Source organism: Perognathus longimembris, chromosome 2 (assembly GCF_023159225.1).
Source record: "Perognathus longimembris pacificus isolate PPM17 chromosome 2, ASM2315922v1, whole genome shotgun sequence".
Classification (NCBI taxonomy): domain Eukaryota; kingdom Metazoa; phylum Chordata; class Mammalia; order Rodentia; family Heteromyidae; genus Perognathus; species Perognathus longimembris.
This window is the reverse complement of record NC_063162.1, coordinates 10421177-10435116: the sequence shown is the minus strand read 5'-3', so window position 1 is coordinate 10435116 and position 13940 is coordinate 10421177.

Sequence of the window (13940 nt, the reverse complement as noted above, 5' to 3'; positions counted from 1 at the left end):
ATGTTCCATTTTTATTTCTCCCATGACCTCTTGCCCTCTCCATTAAGGGGTATTCCATTGTTTCTTTGCAAGCCTGTCTCCCTCTTTTAGCTCAGGACCTTTACATGGCAATGTCTGAATTTTATTTTCTATCTCAGAGCAAAGTGTCTGGTACATAGCAGCTCAGTAAATGCCTAATGCCTTAATTAGTTTTGTGTTGCTATAATACAATACTGGAAGGCAGGTAACTTATAAGAAGGTTATTTGGCTCATGATCCTGCTCATCAGAGCCTCTGGGTTAGTTTCTAACCATATGCTACTTCAGTTGATTCCACAGAGATATCTAGGACACCCAATTTTCTTTTCTGGTTACAAAAGAAAATGATAATGAAGAGAAACTCAGCATCCAACATACCATCCAGCAGTGACCACTTGGTTGTGGGCCACGTTTTCTGTCCTCACTGTGTGGGTATCTAGTTGATACCAATGGAAACTGTATCCTAGAGTATCTTCCTGGTTTTGTCTTTCATTCACACTCATAGCCCTCTCCCATCCCACTGGATTTTTGAATCTTTTAAAAATATTTTCAACAGCAGCCATATGTCCCAAAGGCATTCACAATCCTTAGATGAAGTTTACTTTCCTACTGGGTGATCATACCAATGTGGCCACCCCGGAAGGTCATCTAGGGGTCACCTATCCATCCATAGAGCAAACAGCCCGGTCAGTCCTTGTGAATCAAAATAGTTCCATACACTTGATTGGGCCAATGAATGGAGCAGAAAGCAGAACATGGAGAACAGACTTGTGGCTTTGAGGAGGAGCTGCCACCTGGACATCAGAAACTCATAGCTCTGGCTCCTAACAGGGGTTTGGCATCCATTCCTTCCTTCCAGAAATCTCCATGGCCCACTCATGATACTCTTTCTTTTAGGCAGACTTTTAAAATTACAAAATAATCTAAAAATACATTTGGTGCACTTGATATGTACGGTATCTTGTTTAGAAAGTTAGACTGGGAGGAAGAATGCAATTAAACTGTCAAAATGTAATTGTTTCTCCTTTTTAATTTAAAGCGGCTCATTCCCATTTCCTTTTCATGCTTGTAGACTTAGAAATGAAGAAAGTTACCAGGACGACTGGTAGTTAGAAAATAAAGATGCACGTCTCCGAGTGCTAGTGACAGCTTAGAGCTGCTCTGCTCAAATTATTTTGCTTTAATAACAATGTGATGCTAATTTTCTAGATTACTTATGTATGGAATAAGCCAGTTTGGGGCATTATGGGGATTCATGAATGACACCTTAAGCTAGGTGGTCACTGCAAATTCCTCCAAAAGAATGTGCGTGCATCTGTGTGAGTGTGTGTGTTTGTGTGTGTGTGAGAGAGAGAGAGACTGTGTGTGTGTGTGTGTGTGTGTGTGTGTGTGTGTGTGTGTGTATGTGTGCAGCTCCCACAGGTCTCCGCTGTTCTGGTGGCTCTTGGCTTCTTTAGAACTATATTACTATATTTCTGGCTCCTTAGTCAGCTCTCTCAGGGTGGTAAGCACCTGTCCCCACTAGTGGATGGCTCTATGCATGTACTTCTTTTCTGGAATTATAGACTAACACAAGCAGTGGTGGTTCTTCTCAAGCTGCTTAAACATACTTTGGGTGATGCATAGATGGTTTTGAATGTATCTCAGAAGACTAAGATGAAGGCAGGACAGACAGCTGTGTGGCCATTCAAATGCCTCTCCCCACACCCCCATATGGCATAAACAGACCAGGATGGACAGCTAGTCACTTGCCTGCTATTTTGTCACTGTTGATTGTGGTCCAGGCTCAGATCCCAGCTTGGGTTCCAGAAAGATCCAAAATATGAAGTAAATGGGAGAAACAAAGATGAAGACTCAACAAAGAATGTGAATGTCCCAGGTTCCTGGGCTCAAAGGAGTAGAGACTACCAGTTAGCTAGTAGGTCAGGGGCTCCAGCCATATCTTCTTCATAGTAGTTATTTCTTAATTGAAAAAAATAACAGTGAATACTTGGAAGAACACAATGTCACTCATGGTACTGGCCAAAAATGCAGACCCTGAGTCTAGTTGTGAGAAAACATGAAATTTGTCCTGAAGGAGGACCCATCTGCATGGTAACTGACTTGCCACCTTCTAAAATGTCCCAAGGGACTGTCAGAGATCAGAGCGAATGACAAATGTTGAATCTCTCTATCTAGACCTTTCTATCACTAGAAAACTTTTGGTGATGAGTTATGACACCTCACCTTGGAGAGAGGTGGGGTGGGAAGCTACTAGAACAAATGGAGTGAAAACGTCCTCATATTAGCCAATCTGGGTCAGGCTTTCTTAGCAACTTTCCTATGCATTTGAAATTACATCAATAACTAAACACATATTGGCACAGTAATTCTGGAAAGCTTAGACAAATGTATGGCAACCACAATATAGTAAAAATCACTCTTAATATTATTCTTGCTCATTCAGAAATCACTAGCTTCACGAACTGTGGTTTTCTTCTTTATCTCTGCATTTCCACAGGTCTATCATGTACAGTCAGCATCATTGTATCTCTGTGCACCAAGTGACACATTTTGAGCAGTTGTCCCTGTGGTTATATGCACACGTCATCCTCTGACATGTCTCATTTTCTTATTGATATGTTGGTTTGACCATATCAGGGAGTAGAATCCTGAGATGTAGGTATCTGGCAAATATCGACAACAGCTCTTGGCTGCTTTCACCATCACAGCCTTGAGTTTGGTTGCCCTATTAACAGTATCAGGCCCTGGACTCAGGTTGTAGAGGTCTCCGAGTCTTTGACTCAGAAAAAGAAAGAAAATCATCACCATGCAAAGTGCAATCAGAATTTGATCCAGGATGGAAAAATTGTGATCTTCCAAGCTTGCTTCCTATTACCTAACACTATGCTTAGAACTGCTCTTCCTACAGCCCTCGGAAGTGAAATAACACTTGGTGGTCTTCCTTCCAGAAATGGCAGCATTGTAGCATTGCAACATGTTTTCTTCTTGCTCTTGACAGGTATGACCACATTTACATCAAAATACACATTGCCTGTAACTGCCAAGATAGGCAGAGATGGCCTACAATTGAGCTGCTGGGTTCACCCTTCAATGATAGAAGAGCTGCCAAGGGCATGGTGGCTGCCTTTGTTTATTGAATGGTCTGTGGGTGTCAGTGTGAAACCCAAACAGGGTCACATCCAGACCCTGAGGATCTAAGGGGATGAGCGGGGAGTTGGTCCTTACTGGCAAATCTCATGCCAGCATGGTGGCCTCCTGCACTCACCAGGGTTTCACTATCTAAGAAATCATTGCTTTTTAATGGTTTCTTTTTCTTTTTGATCAACATGCATTAACCACACTTCTTAATGGGGTTAAACGTATTATTTCTATCTATGCTTATAGCATCCAGTGATCAAATCCAGCCTCCTTTTATGCCCCTCCCCCCACCCCATACTTCCCAAGCTCTGATCAACTTGCTAAGGGAATTATTTTAATAGAATGTCAACTTGGGACTTTGGGTTCCTGGTTGAATGCCTGTCACCTAGGATTACTGGGATGCATGATCTTCCTTCCCTCCCTTCCTTCCTTCCTTTCTTTCTTTCTTTCTTTCTTTCTTTCTTTCTTTCTTTCTTTTCTTTCTTTCTTTCTTTCTTTCTTTCTTTCTTTCTTTCTTTCTTTCTTCTTTCTTTCTCTTTCTTTCTTTCTTTCTCTTTCTTTCTTTCTTTCTTTCTTTCTTTCTCTCCCCTCCCTCCCTCCCTCCCTCCCTCCCTCCCTCCCTCCCTCCCTCCCTCCCTCCCTCCCTCCCTCCCTCCCTTCCTTCGTTCCTTCTTTCCTTCCTTTTGACAGAGCTAGGGAAGGAATCTGGGAATTGGGTATGCCGGGCAAGCACTCTACCAGTAAGCCATGTCCCCATCTCCACCTGGGACATTTTTGAACAAAAAAAAAATGGTACCAACTTATCAGTCAGAGACCATGCTGGGTCCTGGCACTGTCTTTCACAATGCTACGACCTAGAGTAAGAAACTTAACATCCCCGAGCTTTGATTCATATCTCTAAAATGGGAGAGAAATGGCAGCCACCCCCTGGGTTGTGTGGTTGAAGTGGTGTGTTCAGATTCCCAGCAGAGGGGGGCTGGCATGTAAGTGATTAGTAATGGCACTTATTATGGAGGCAGCTGCTGTGATGATCACCAGTGACATTCCTTAGGCTATGATAATGCACACGTTGCTCCACAGACCTGAGGTTAGATGAACCGGGTCCTTGAGACGAGAACAGCTCAGCCACTCTGCTCACCGAGACGCATGCTCACATGCGGGCCAGTGCGCGTGCGCAGGCTCTGCAGGCCGTCTTGTCTTGCTTCTCTGACCCTTCTGTTGGCCACATTGTCTGGGGGCAGCTCAGATTTCTCTCTCTTGCTCCCCAAGTACCTGCTCCCCCTCGGCACGTTATCACCTTTGATCCTTCTGATGATTGTAGCCAATTCTTACCTCTCCTTCCATGCTCTCTCCCTCCTCACTGCCTGTGCTGGCTCTCAGCAGCCCATAATCTTCTCATCACACTTCATCTGTCGTCCACCTCTTCTCCACACGCCTCTGCTGTGCGTTCTCCCAACGAGCTCCAACTTTCCTTCTTCCTGGAGCTCCCTCTTCCCTGTCCCGTCTTCTCACCCACTCCATCATAGCCAGCTGGCCTCCGGAAGCCTTTTCCTTGCACGTTCTGGGGTGGGGGAGGCCCTCTCTTTCCTTGGAGCTCCTTCAACTGAGTTGCCCCTCCTTGGCTCAGCTGCACTGATGCACCACATAGTTTTGCTGGCAGAAGTCTGTTGTTTGGGTCCAACAGATCAGTCGGAAGCCTCAACGAGCCAGCTTGCTACTGGGATAAAAATTGTGTATGCCTCCTAAATCACAGGACTTGTCAGTGGTGGAACAGGGAGCTCTACCTGGTGGGTCTGGTTCCAGTTGTTCACTCTCAATTCCAGACAAAACCCAGACTCAGGTAGATGAAGTAGTCAAGGCATTGGCTGCCCTTGTTCCCTGCTCATGAACCAGATGTTCTGGGAAGGCAGGAAGGAAGCTTGTGTGATTTCCTCCAGGAAGTCCTCCTTCACCTCACTTCCTTGGTGGTCTGTGGAGAAATCACGACTTCCTTTCTATACTGGCCTCTCTTGCTTTCCCAGTAAGGGCATATATGACGTATAGGATCTTGAGAAAGACTCATAACAAGAATGAGTGAATCTACTAGACACAGCATAAAAATAAAACCCAGTAAGAAGGCACTCCTCCGCCCTCGCACCTTCAGATGAGTCAGAACTGCTATTAAACTCCCACGAGGGAGATCCCCAAAACTGTCAATGTAGATTTTCCTTTCGGAATTCCCCCAGGGTGAGTCTCACAGGTGTCACTCAGCAGCCTGACTTTCCTTCTAGTTCTTGCTATCCAGACCTCACTGACAGCAGCCTGTCTCTCTGTGGCCTTCCCTCTTCCTGGCCTAGAAACTAAAGCTGGAACAATATGGAGCTTAGGAGCTAGGCAAGGTGGAAGACAACCATAGTGACGGGCCAGAGGTTGACTGTGGCCAGGTTTTGTGGGTTCTAGGTCACGCTTCCTGGATGGGGGAGCTGTCTACTCAGCCCACTGGGTTTTCTGGGGGTGGGGGGGGGCAGGGTGGGTCACGTAACATCAGAAGCAAATAATGCCTACATCCAAGATCTATAAGGCAAAAGCTCTTGCTTATTTGCATAGCTTTCCTTTATCTTCCCAATAGGAAGACAAGGTATCATTATGCCTGTTTTGCCATTGAGGAAACCAGCAGAGTAGAGGCCAAGTCTAGTGTGGGTACCTGCAAAGGCCATGCCACATGGACTCCATGAAAAGATGAACAAGTGAGAGCCAAAGGGGACACCTGGTACAGGCTACCCCTCTGGTGCTGAGCTGCCATGTGATGCCATATCAAGGCACGATTGGCGGTGCTGGGCTGGAAAATGGAGTCACTCTGTCTGGAAGGGATGGGCTTGTGTCTGAATCCTGTCCTGAGATCAAGTCACAGAATGGTTTTATCGCCATAGTAAGCCAAGGAGGAAGCAGGGAAGCCACTGAGTGAGGTCTGAAACCATGGCCAGTTTTGGACCATTTATTCCAGAACCTTTTGTTCCACTGGCTCCTGGGCACCATGCCTTGGAGGCCACATGTCCAGAGAAAGATGTCAGGCAACAACCAAGAATTTCATGTATGCAAGGTCTTCCTTCTGACATTTGATAGGTAGATTACCTTCGAGGCCTTTCTAGCTGTGCATTCCCTTGTGCCTCAGTTTCCACATCATACCATGAGGTCAGTGCCTTGTGCTCATGTCAAGACACATAGTGAATGCTGATTAAACCACAGAACTTTCACCCTGACTCACCATTAGCATTTCCACAGCCAGTGGCCTGGCAGGAACGAGGAAGTTTCTTTAATCCCCAACACGCATGTCTGGGTCTTCTCTCTTACACCGAATGACTATAGAAATCACATAGCACAGTAGGGCCTTTCCTCCATCTTATTTTTCTTTTTGGGAAGGGCCTGTATGAGGGTTTGAACTCAGAGCCTGTACTCTCACTCAGCTGTCTTGTACTTGGCTGGTGCTCTACCACTTGAGTCTTGCCTTCACTCTGGCATTTTGCTGGCTAATTGAAGAAAAAGTGTTACAGACTTTTGCTGTTGGTGCTGCCTTTGAACCTCGGTCCACCAGGTCTCAGCCTCCTGAGTAGCTAGGATTACAAATGTGAGCCACCTGTGTTCTTTCTCCTTCTCCTCGCTTCTGGATTACTCTTTTTCACCTTCCCCATCGTGGATAGGTTAAGAAGGTCTGTATGTCAACCGCATACTTGCTATTTCACTGACCTGAGGTGATCTCCATGTCTGACCATCTGCTTAGAGGAAGAGGACTCTAAAAGACCAATGGGTGGACACAGGGTTGCACAGACCTAAAATGGAGTCTGAACAGGGCTGTACCTTGTGTAGAGAAGCTCTAGTCACCCCCCAGAGAGAAGCTGCAAGCTGCCATGGTGCCGAGCCTCTATTTGCAGTCCCTCAGTGATGTCAGAAGCTGGCAGAACCATGTTGGAAGGCCTTACAGTTCCACCCAGCACAGGTTCCATCCAGCACAGTGCAGGTGCTGTCGGGGAGGCAGAGTCCCTCAGTGCTGGCTGCTCTCCCAGCCCATAGCAGTGTCGTCATGGATTTCTTTCTTATCCATTCAGCAGATGCCTATCTGGTGACCACTGTGTACCAGGTGCCCTCGGTCATGAAAATAAACTAGGACCCAACGTGGGCATAATTCCTGCCCCCATGGGGGTTTTCATCTGGTGGGATAAGGTAGACAACAACCACTGCTACCAGGAATACAAACACATAACTACATAATTACAGGCAATAATAAACATTATAAGGGACATGGGCTGGATGTTAAACAGATGAAGTGAATAAAGTGACATCTGGACATTTTAACTTTTCAGCGTTTAAGCCAAGAACTAAAGGAGGAGCAGGGAGGTCAGACTGAGCAAGGGAGGCATGCCATGCGCAAGTGCCTGGGGGATTCTGTGAAGGATTTGTGTACTTGGTGACTCAGAGTACACAGAGGCCCAACATACACAGGACAGAGGACCAGAGGCCCAACATACACAGGACAGAGGACCAGAGGCCCAACATACACAGGACAGAGGACCAGAGGCCCAACATACACAGGACAGAGGACCAGAGGCCCAACATACACAGGACAGAGGACCAGAGGCCCAACACCACAGGACAAAGGACCAGAGGAAGAAAATCAGAAAGGTCTTGAGGGTTAGGGCAAGGTGTCAGTCTGCCATCCCAAGTACATGGTGACATGTTTATCGATGAACAACAAACAGCTGCTCACAGGTAATAGGAACTGAATTTTCCAGAATTTTCTAGAAAAAGTTTTTAGACATTTTCAAGGTTTTCTGGATTTTCCTGACAGTGGCTCTTTAGCAGCTACATAGTACAATGGAGAGATGGAAAGGCTCAATCAGTGGGCAAGGTCTTGGTAGGAATATTCTACAAACCACCTGCTCTCACCTATCAGAGGGAGGTGGCTGGAGAGAGGAGGCCCCCCCACCCCCCCCACCCCCGTGCTACCTAACTTGGATGGTGACTCAGAATGCTGAAACCCCAGTATTGGCGTGTTAATTAAGCACTTAAGTAGCACTTTCTATGGTTTGTAACCACCCTTCCAGGCAGGTAGGTTTCTGGCAAATGCTATCATTTGCCTAGGAGAAATGAAAACAGTGTTAACCTTCATTTTGAGCCTTACCTACTTGGCATTGACTATAGTTCTCTTAGAGGTTCTGCAATGCTAACATGAACTAATAAATACCGTGTCCTGAACACATAGTAGGTTAAGCATAAGCTGTTTCCCAGCCCTTCCCTTTTGTCTATAGAAAATAGCTGTTCCAAGCAGGAGGTGGAAAAAAAAGAACCCCATATAATTAGAATTATAGGCACTTTTCAATTTGGTTTAGGCACACATTTCAATCCTGTTGGAAACACCTATTCAGCACAATGGCTGGGCTAATTATAAATCACTCTTTCTGATTCATTAAGCCCGAGTCCCCAGGGCCCCCACAAAGGTGTGTTCTACTGGACTAATTCAAGGCCCTCGGTGTCTGGCAGGCCTCCTTTGTCATCCTGGCGTTGGGGGACAAGCCCGACAGGTGTTCCACAGCTCATTCGGGTCATATCAGGTTCTTACTGAAAATGCTTAAATTTCAGAAAACACTCTCAGTCTCCGGCTAGGTGAATCCATTCAAGGCCAGAGATATTGAATAGGGCTCCTCTGAACGCCATAGGATAGAATGTAGCCTTCTATAACAGCAGTGCACATTGGAGAGATTTGAAAGATAAAAGGATTTTCAAAGCTCTTTTTCTGTTGGACATGGAGAGGTCTTCCTTTAGAATGGGCTTCTTGGGGTGGAGTTAGAGTCTTCAGTCTCAGATGATAACTGAGTTGCTCACTAGATGCAATCAGGCATAGCTGAAAAACAAATACGGAAAACAATAGGAGTGCAGTGTTGTGTTAAATGGGGAAATAGTGTCTTTCTGGTAGAATAAAACAACTCCCATGCCTATCAACATTGTTTTCAAAATAAAATGCAAGCCTGAATTCAGTGTGGAAACATTCACACTGAATCCACACTGTCCAGCCAAATTGATTCAGATGAGTTTATATTGGTTGTGGTATTTCAATTTGAAATGGCCAACTTCTCAAATGTAATAATGATGTCAAAAAGAGAGTTTTGAGGCCTTGAGGCATTGTTTTTTCTCAACATTCCATGTGAATAAGAGCCTTGATGAAGACTTTCTTGATGGGAACAAGAGAAAGGACAGCCATGCACCACCCTGGAAGGAACACCCTGGCAGGGTTCTTACTGATCCCTTGGCAGGCACTGGGTTCTGTAGTCAGGGCGTCCCGTGGCCTGGGAAGGGAGGCCGGAGAAAGTAGACACTGAGAATACACTCCACTGACTTCCAGTCCACCCCACATGGATTACAGGGGCAACGACTTCACTGGGGTTGCTTTTTTAAAAACTCATGCCTTTTGGGACTCCAGTGAGAGAGTGCTTGGTTTACCTGAAATTTAGAAAGATCTCCACCACAGCCCAGGATGGCAGAGAGAGTTTGATGTGTGGGTCTTGGCTCAAGAGTGGACTTCAGCTTGTGTCAGCTAGGTTTGCTTTTCTGTCAAAGGACCAGTGAGCTTGGCCGAAATGCAAACAAATAAAACAAAACAAAAAACAAGCAAGAAAAGAGAAAGGACCAACAGCAGGATGGATGAGGAGCAAGGCAGGATATAGGAACCTAGATCTGAGTTTTTGAGAAAAGTGTAAAGGCGTTTTAGTGGTAATAGAAGGGTCTCCTTGATCAGGGATACACCACACTGCTTAAAAAGGAATGTGCTCATGACCTTACCTATTTAACTGTAACCCTTCTGTATAGATCACCTTCACAATAACATTTGAAAAAAAGAAATACAGTAAAAGGAAGGTTTAAAATGACACCCAATGTCATAGAAAAATGTAAACTAAAACTGTAATTTAGATATTTTCACACACTTGTTAGAATGGCTAAAAGGAAAAAGCTGACAACAGCAAGTGCTGTCAGAGATAAGGAAAACTGGAGCTCTCATACCTTATAAGTTAGAATACAAAATGGTATATCCACCTTGAAAAACAAGTGCCAGTCTCTTGTCGTGTTAGCTATATACTCATTTCTTTCACTCCAAGTGAAAGAAATAAACATCACATAAAAACCTGATATATGTGTTTATGGGGATTTATTTATAATCCCCAATAGCCAAAGGCAAGTCAAAGGTTCCCAAACTATGGGATGGATGTTTGGAGTGGATCCACGTCATTTGAGAACATATTACAGGTGTGCCGGGCAGCATGGCTTGCTGGGCTATGAGACTGAGAGATCACAGCTAAGTACCTGTGCTCCTCAAAATAAAGGCCATGGAAAACAAGAACAGATTCAGGAGGGGCCGGGGGAAGGCATTAATGACAAATCCTGTAGAATGCAAACACAGTCTAGGGTTTACCCAGCAGTCATCCAGACCCAGGCTCCCGCTCACACAGTTTCTGATTTGGGAGCATTTCAGATGTAGGGCGTAGGGACCCATGTAAGCTGAATGTGTATGTGGATTTCTCACTTTGAGTGATGGCAGGCATGGACCTGGGAACCCAGGAAAGGTCACTCAGTGATTCTGTTGCAAATCTATAATGTCAAACTAAAAATTTACTTTTTTTAAAATAAGCATGCCAGGTGCATAGCAGACATCCAATAAATGTGACCCTTCCTGTTCTTTTGAGGAAAAGGCACTGATAGGAAAAGCAACCTGGAGAGCCGCCCTTTGCATTGTCAGGCATCTGTAGACAGTAAGAGGCTCCCACAAACATGATTTTACAGAACAAGTTATCGTACCCTCTGAGCCAAAAGGGATGGAAGTATGGCCCAGTCTGATCCTGTCATTGATAAGAGGAAGACATAGAAGACCAAGACCAAGAACGAAAAAGAGGAAACGTGACAACAAAGCTGAAGTAACAGAAGTAATAGTATGAGTTTAAAACACACACCCAAAATAGTAAAAGCTGAGCTCAGCGGTTTGTTCATACCTGTAATCCTAGCAACTCAGGAAGTAGAAATAGAGAGCAAGACTCCTTCTCAACAAATAAACTTGGCCTGGTGGTATGTGTCTGCCATTCCAGGATTGTGGGAAGTGTAAATAGGAGGCTTATGGTCCAAGCTGACTTCCAGGAAAGAATGTTAGATCTTATTTAAAGGATAACAAAAGAAAAAGTGAATGAAAGTATAGCTGCAATGGTAGAGGACCTGTCTAATAAGCAAGAGATCCTGAGTTGAAATTCCAGTACTATCACCAAAACAAAAAATGTGACAGTTATGAAGAGTGACAAATGATACCTATTGTGTTCTGAGCACCATGCTAGGGGCCTTTATTCCCAATTATCTTATTCATGCCAGCCCTGCAAGGTACATTTGACCACAGGCTTTATTTTACAGGGGGTTAAAGGAGCTGAAGTCCAGAGAGGTAAAATAACATGTTCAGGATCACCCAGTTAGCAAGTTGCAAAGCTAGGGGCTGGGGATATGGCCTAGTGGCAAGAGTGCTTGCCTTGTATACATGAAGCCCTGGGTTCAATTCCCCAGCACCACATATACAGAAAATGGCCAGAAGTGGCACTGTGGCTCAAGTGGCAGAGTGCTAGCCTTGAGCAAAAAGAAGCTCAGGGACAGTGCTCAGGCCCTGAGTCCAAGCCGCAGGACTGGCCAAAAAAAAAAAAGTTGCAAAGCTAGGCTCTGAACCCAGGGAAAAAGAAAGGGAATGAACACATTGGGGTGTTCATTCATAGCAGGCAAGGTGCTAATGACTCCTGAACTTGAACTCATAGTGTCTCTTACAATTATTCTACCTGATCAGCAGTCCTACTCCAAATTCACCAATGAGGAACTCAAAAGTAAATGTAATCATTGCTACACAGCTGTCAGATGGAGAGCTGGGACTTGAACTTGGACCTTACTGGACTCTAATGTTGTGTTTTCCACCATTATCAGTTCATCTATATATGGGTAGGAGAGGCTAGCAAGGTCAGAAGAGGGGCTTTGCTTTCTTGTTCCCTCTTTAGTCTACAGCCAGATTGCTTAGCTTCTCTGTCTGTCCAGCTTCTTCTATTTTATACCCGGAAAGGATGTTTTCTAGCCATCATTCCTGAGGACTTGGGTGCTGACCTAGGGCTTTGATGATCCCTGGGACTCCGGATGACAACAATATCCATTCTGCAAATTTCTAAGTTCATCCAATCCCTAGAAGATATCAGCAGAGTCAGTAAGATTTTAACAGATGACAAAATGAGCTGAGGCTGACATGTGATGCATCGGCCAAGCCCTTCCTGTCTGCGACCAAGAGGGTATGAAAAGTAGAGCATACGTTTAGACATATTGGGGGAAAGTACAAAGCAATCATCTGTTTGCATGCTTCTTCCACATGTGGCCACAAATGGAACACATTGAAAGGTCATGAGAGATCAAGAGATTTAGTGAACTGGACACAATGCAGCTTTGTGATCCGGTTTATTTTCTCCTGACAATGTAAAATACAGATTGAGATCAACGAAAATCCTTGATATTTGGTTTTATAGCTTCAATTCATAAATTCTCCGCATTCATTAGAAAGTGATGTACTATCTACACCCACTTGAAAAGAGCATCCCAAGGGACAGATACAAGAATATTAAAAAAAATTTCCTGATCAAAGAAATATTGCTTTTTTCCTCCTTTCACTGAGCAGATGTGCAATGTGTCCAAAGAAAGAAATAGGCAAATTCCTGAGTGATTTATTTGATGAACTTAGTTTTAACTGAGGTTATTGCACGCTTGATATCATGACGGGAGTTATTAGTTTCCAGTTGAAAATGACCAGAGAGAGTCTTGTTCACTTCATCAATATGGCGCATTTATAGGTTGTCAGGAAAGGTGACATCGGTCAGCCCTGGCATTTTGTCTTGTAGTTATTTCTCTATTAGATGGCTGCTTGTCTTTATCATGGAGACTTCTGGCTATTTAAGAAAACCCAGACCATGGAAGATATGTCAGTTCCATCCCAGCACTTAAGACATTAAAAGCAGATGCACTGCTTAAAAAAAAAAAAATGAGTCTTTTACTCCAAGAGGCATCTGTTAAACTCTATTTGCTATAGAAAAAAGGAAAAAAAGACTCTCAAATACAGGTTTTCTTTTTGTTTCGTCCTTTCTTTCTTTCTCTCCTTCCTTCTCTTTCTTTTCTTCCTCTCTCCTTCTTTCCCCCTTTTCTTCCTTTCCCTCTCCTTCATTCCTTTTCTCTTCTTTCATTCATCTTTCTATCTTTCTTTTCTTTTTCTCTTGTGTGAATACTGGGACTTGAACTCAATGCCTCGGCACTGTCCCTTAGGTTTTCTCTCAAAGCTAGCACTCTGCCACTTGAGCCGTGGCTTCACTTCCATATCTTTGCTGGTTAATTAGTGATAAAAGTCTCATGACTTTCCTGCCTAGGCTGCTTTCAAACCATAAACCTCAGATCTTAGCCTCCTGAGTAGCAAGGATTGCAGGTGTGAGCCACCACTTCAGGTAAACATTTTCTAGATTGCAATTTTGGCGCCTGGACTTTGTGAGAAAATAAAGAAAAAAATTAAAGAAATTGGACAAGGTGGACAACTTTACAGAGGTTTGCTTAATAAATTTGCAAATGCCCTTTTGCTAATGTTAATATGTTGTTTTCATTGTATAAAAAAGGAAAGTGTGGGGCTGGGAATGTGGCTTAGTGGCAGAGTGCTTGCCTAGCATGCATGAAGCCCTGGGTTTGATTCCTCAGTACCACATACACAGAAAAAGCT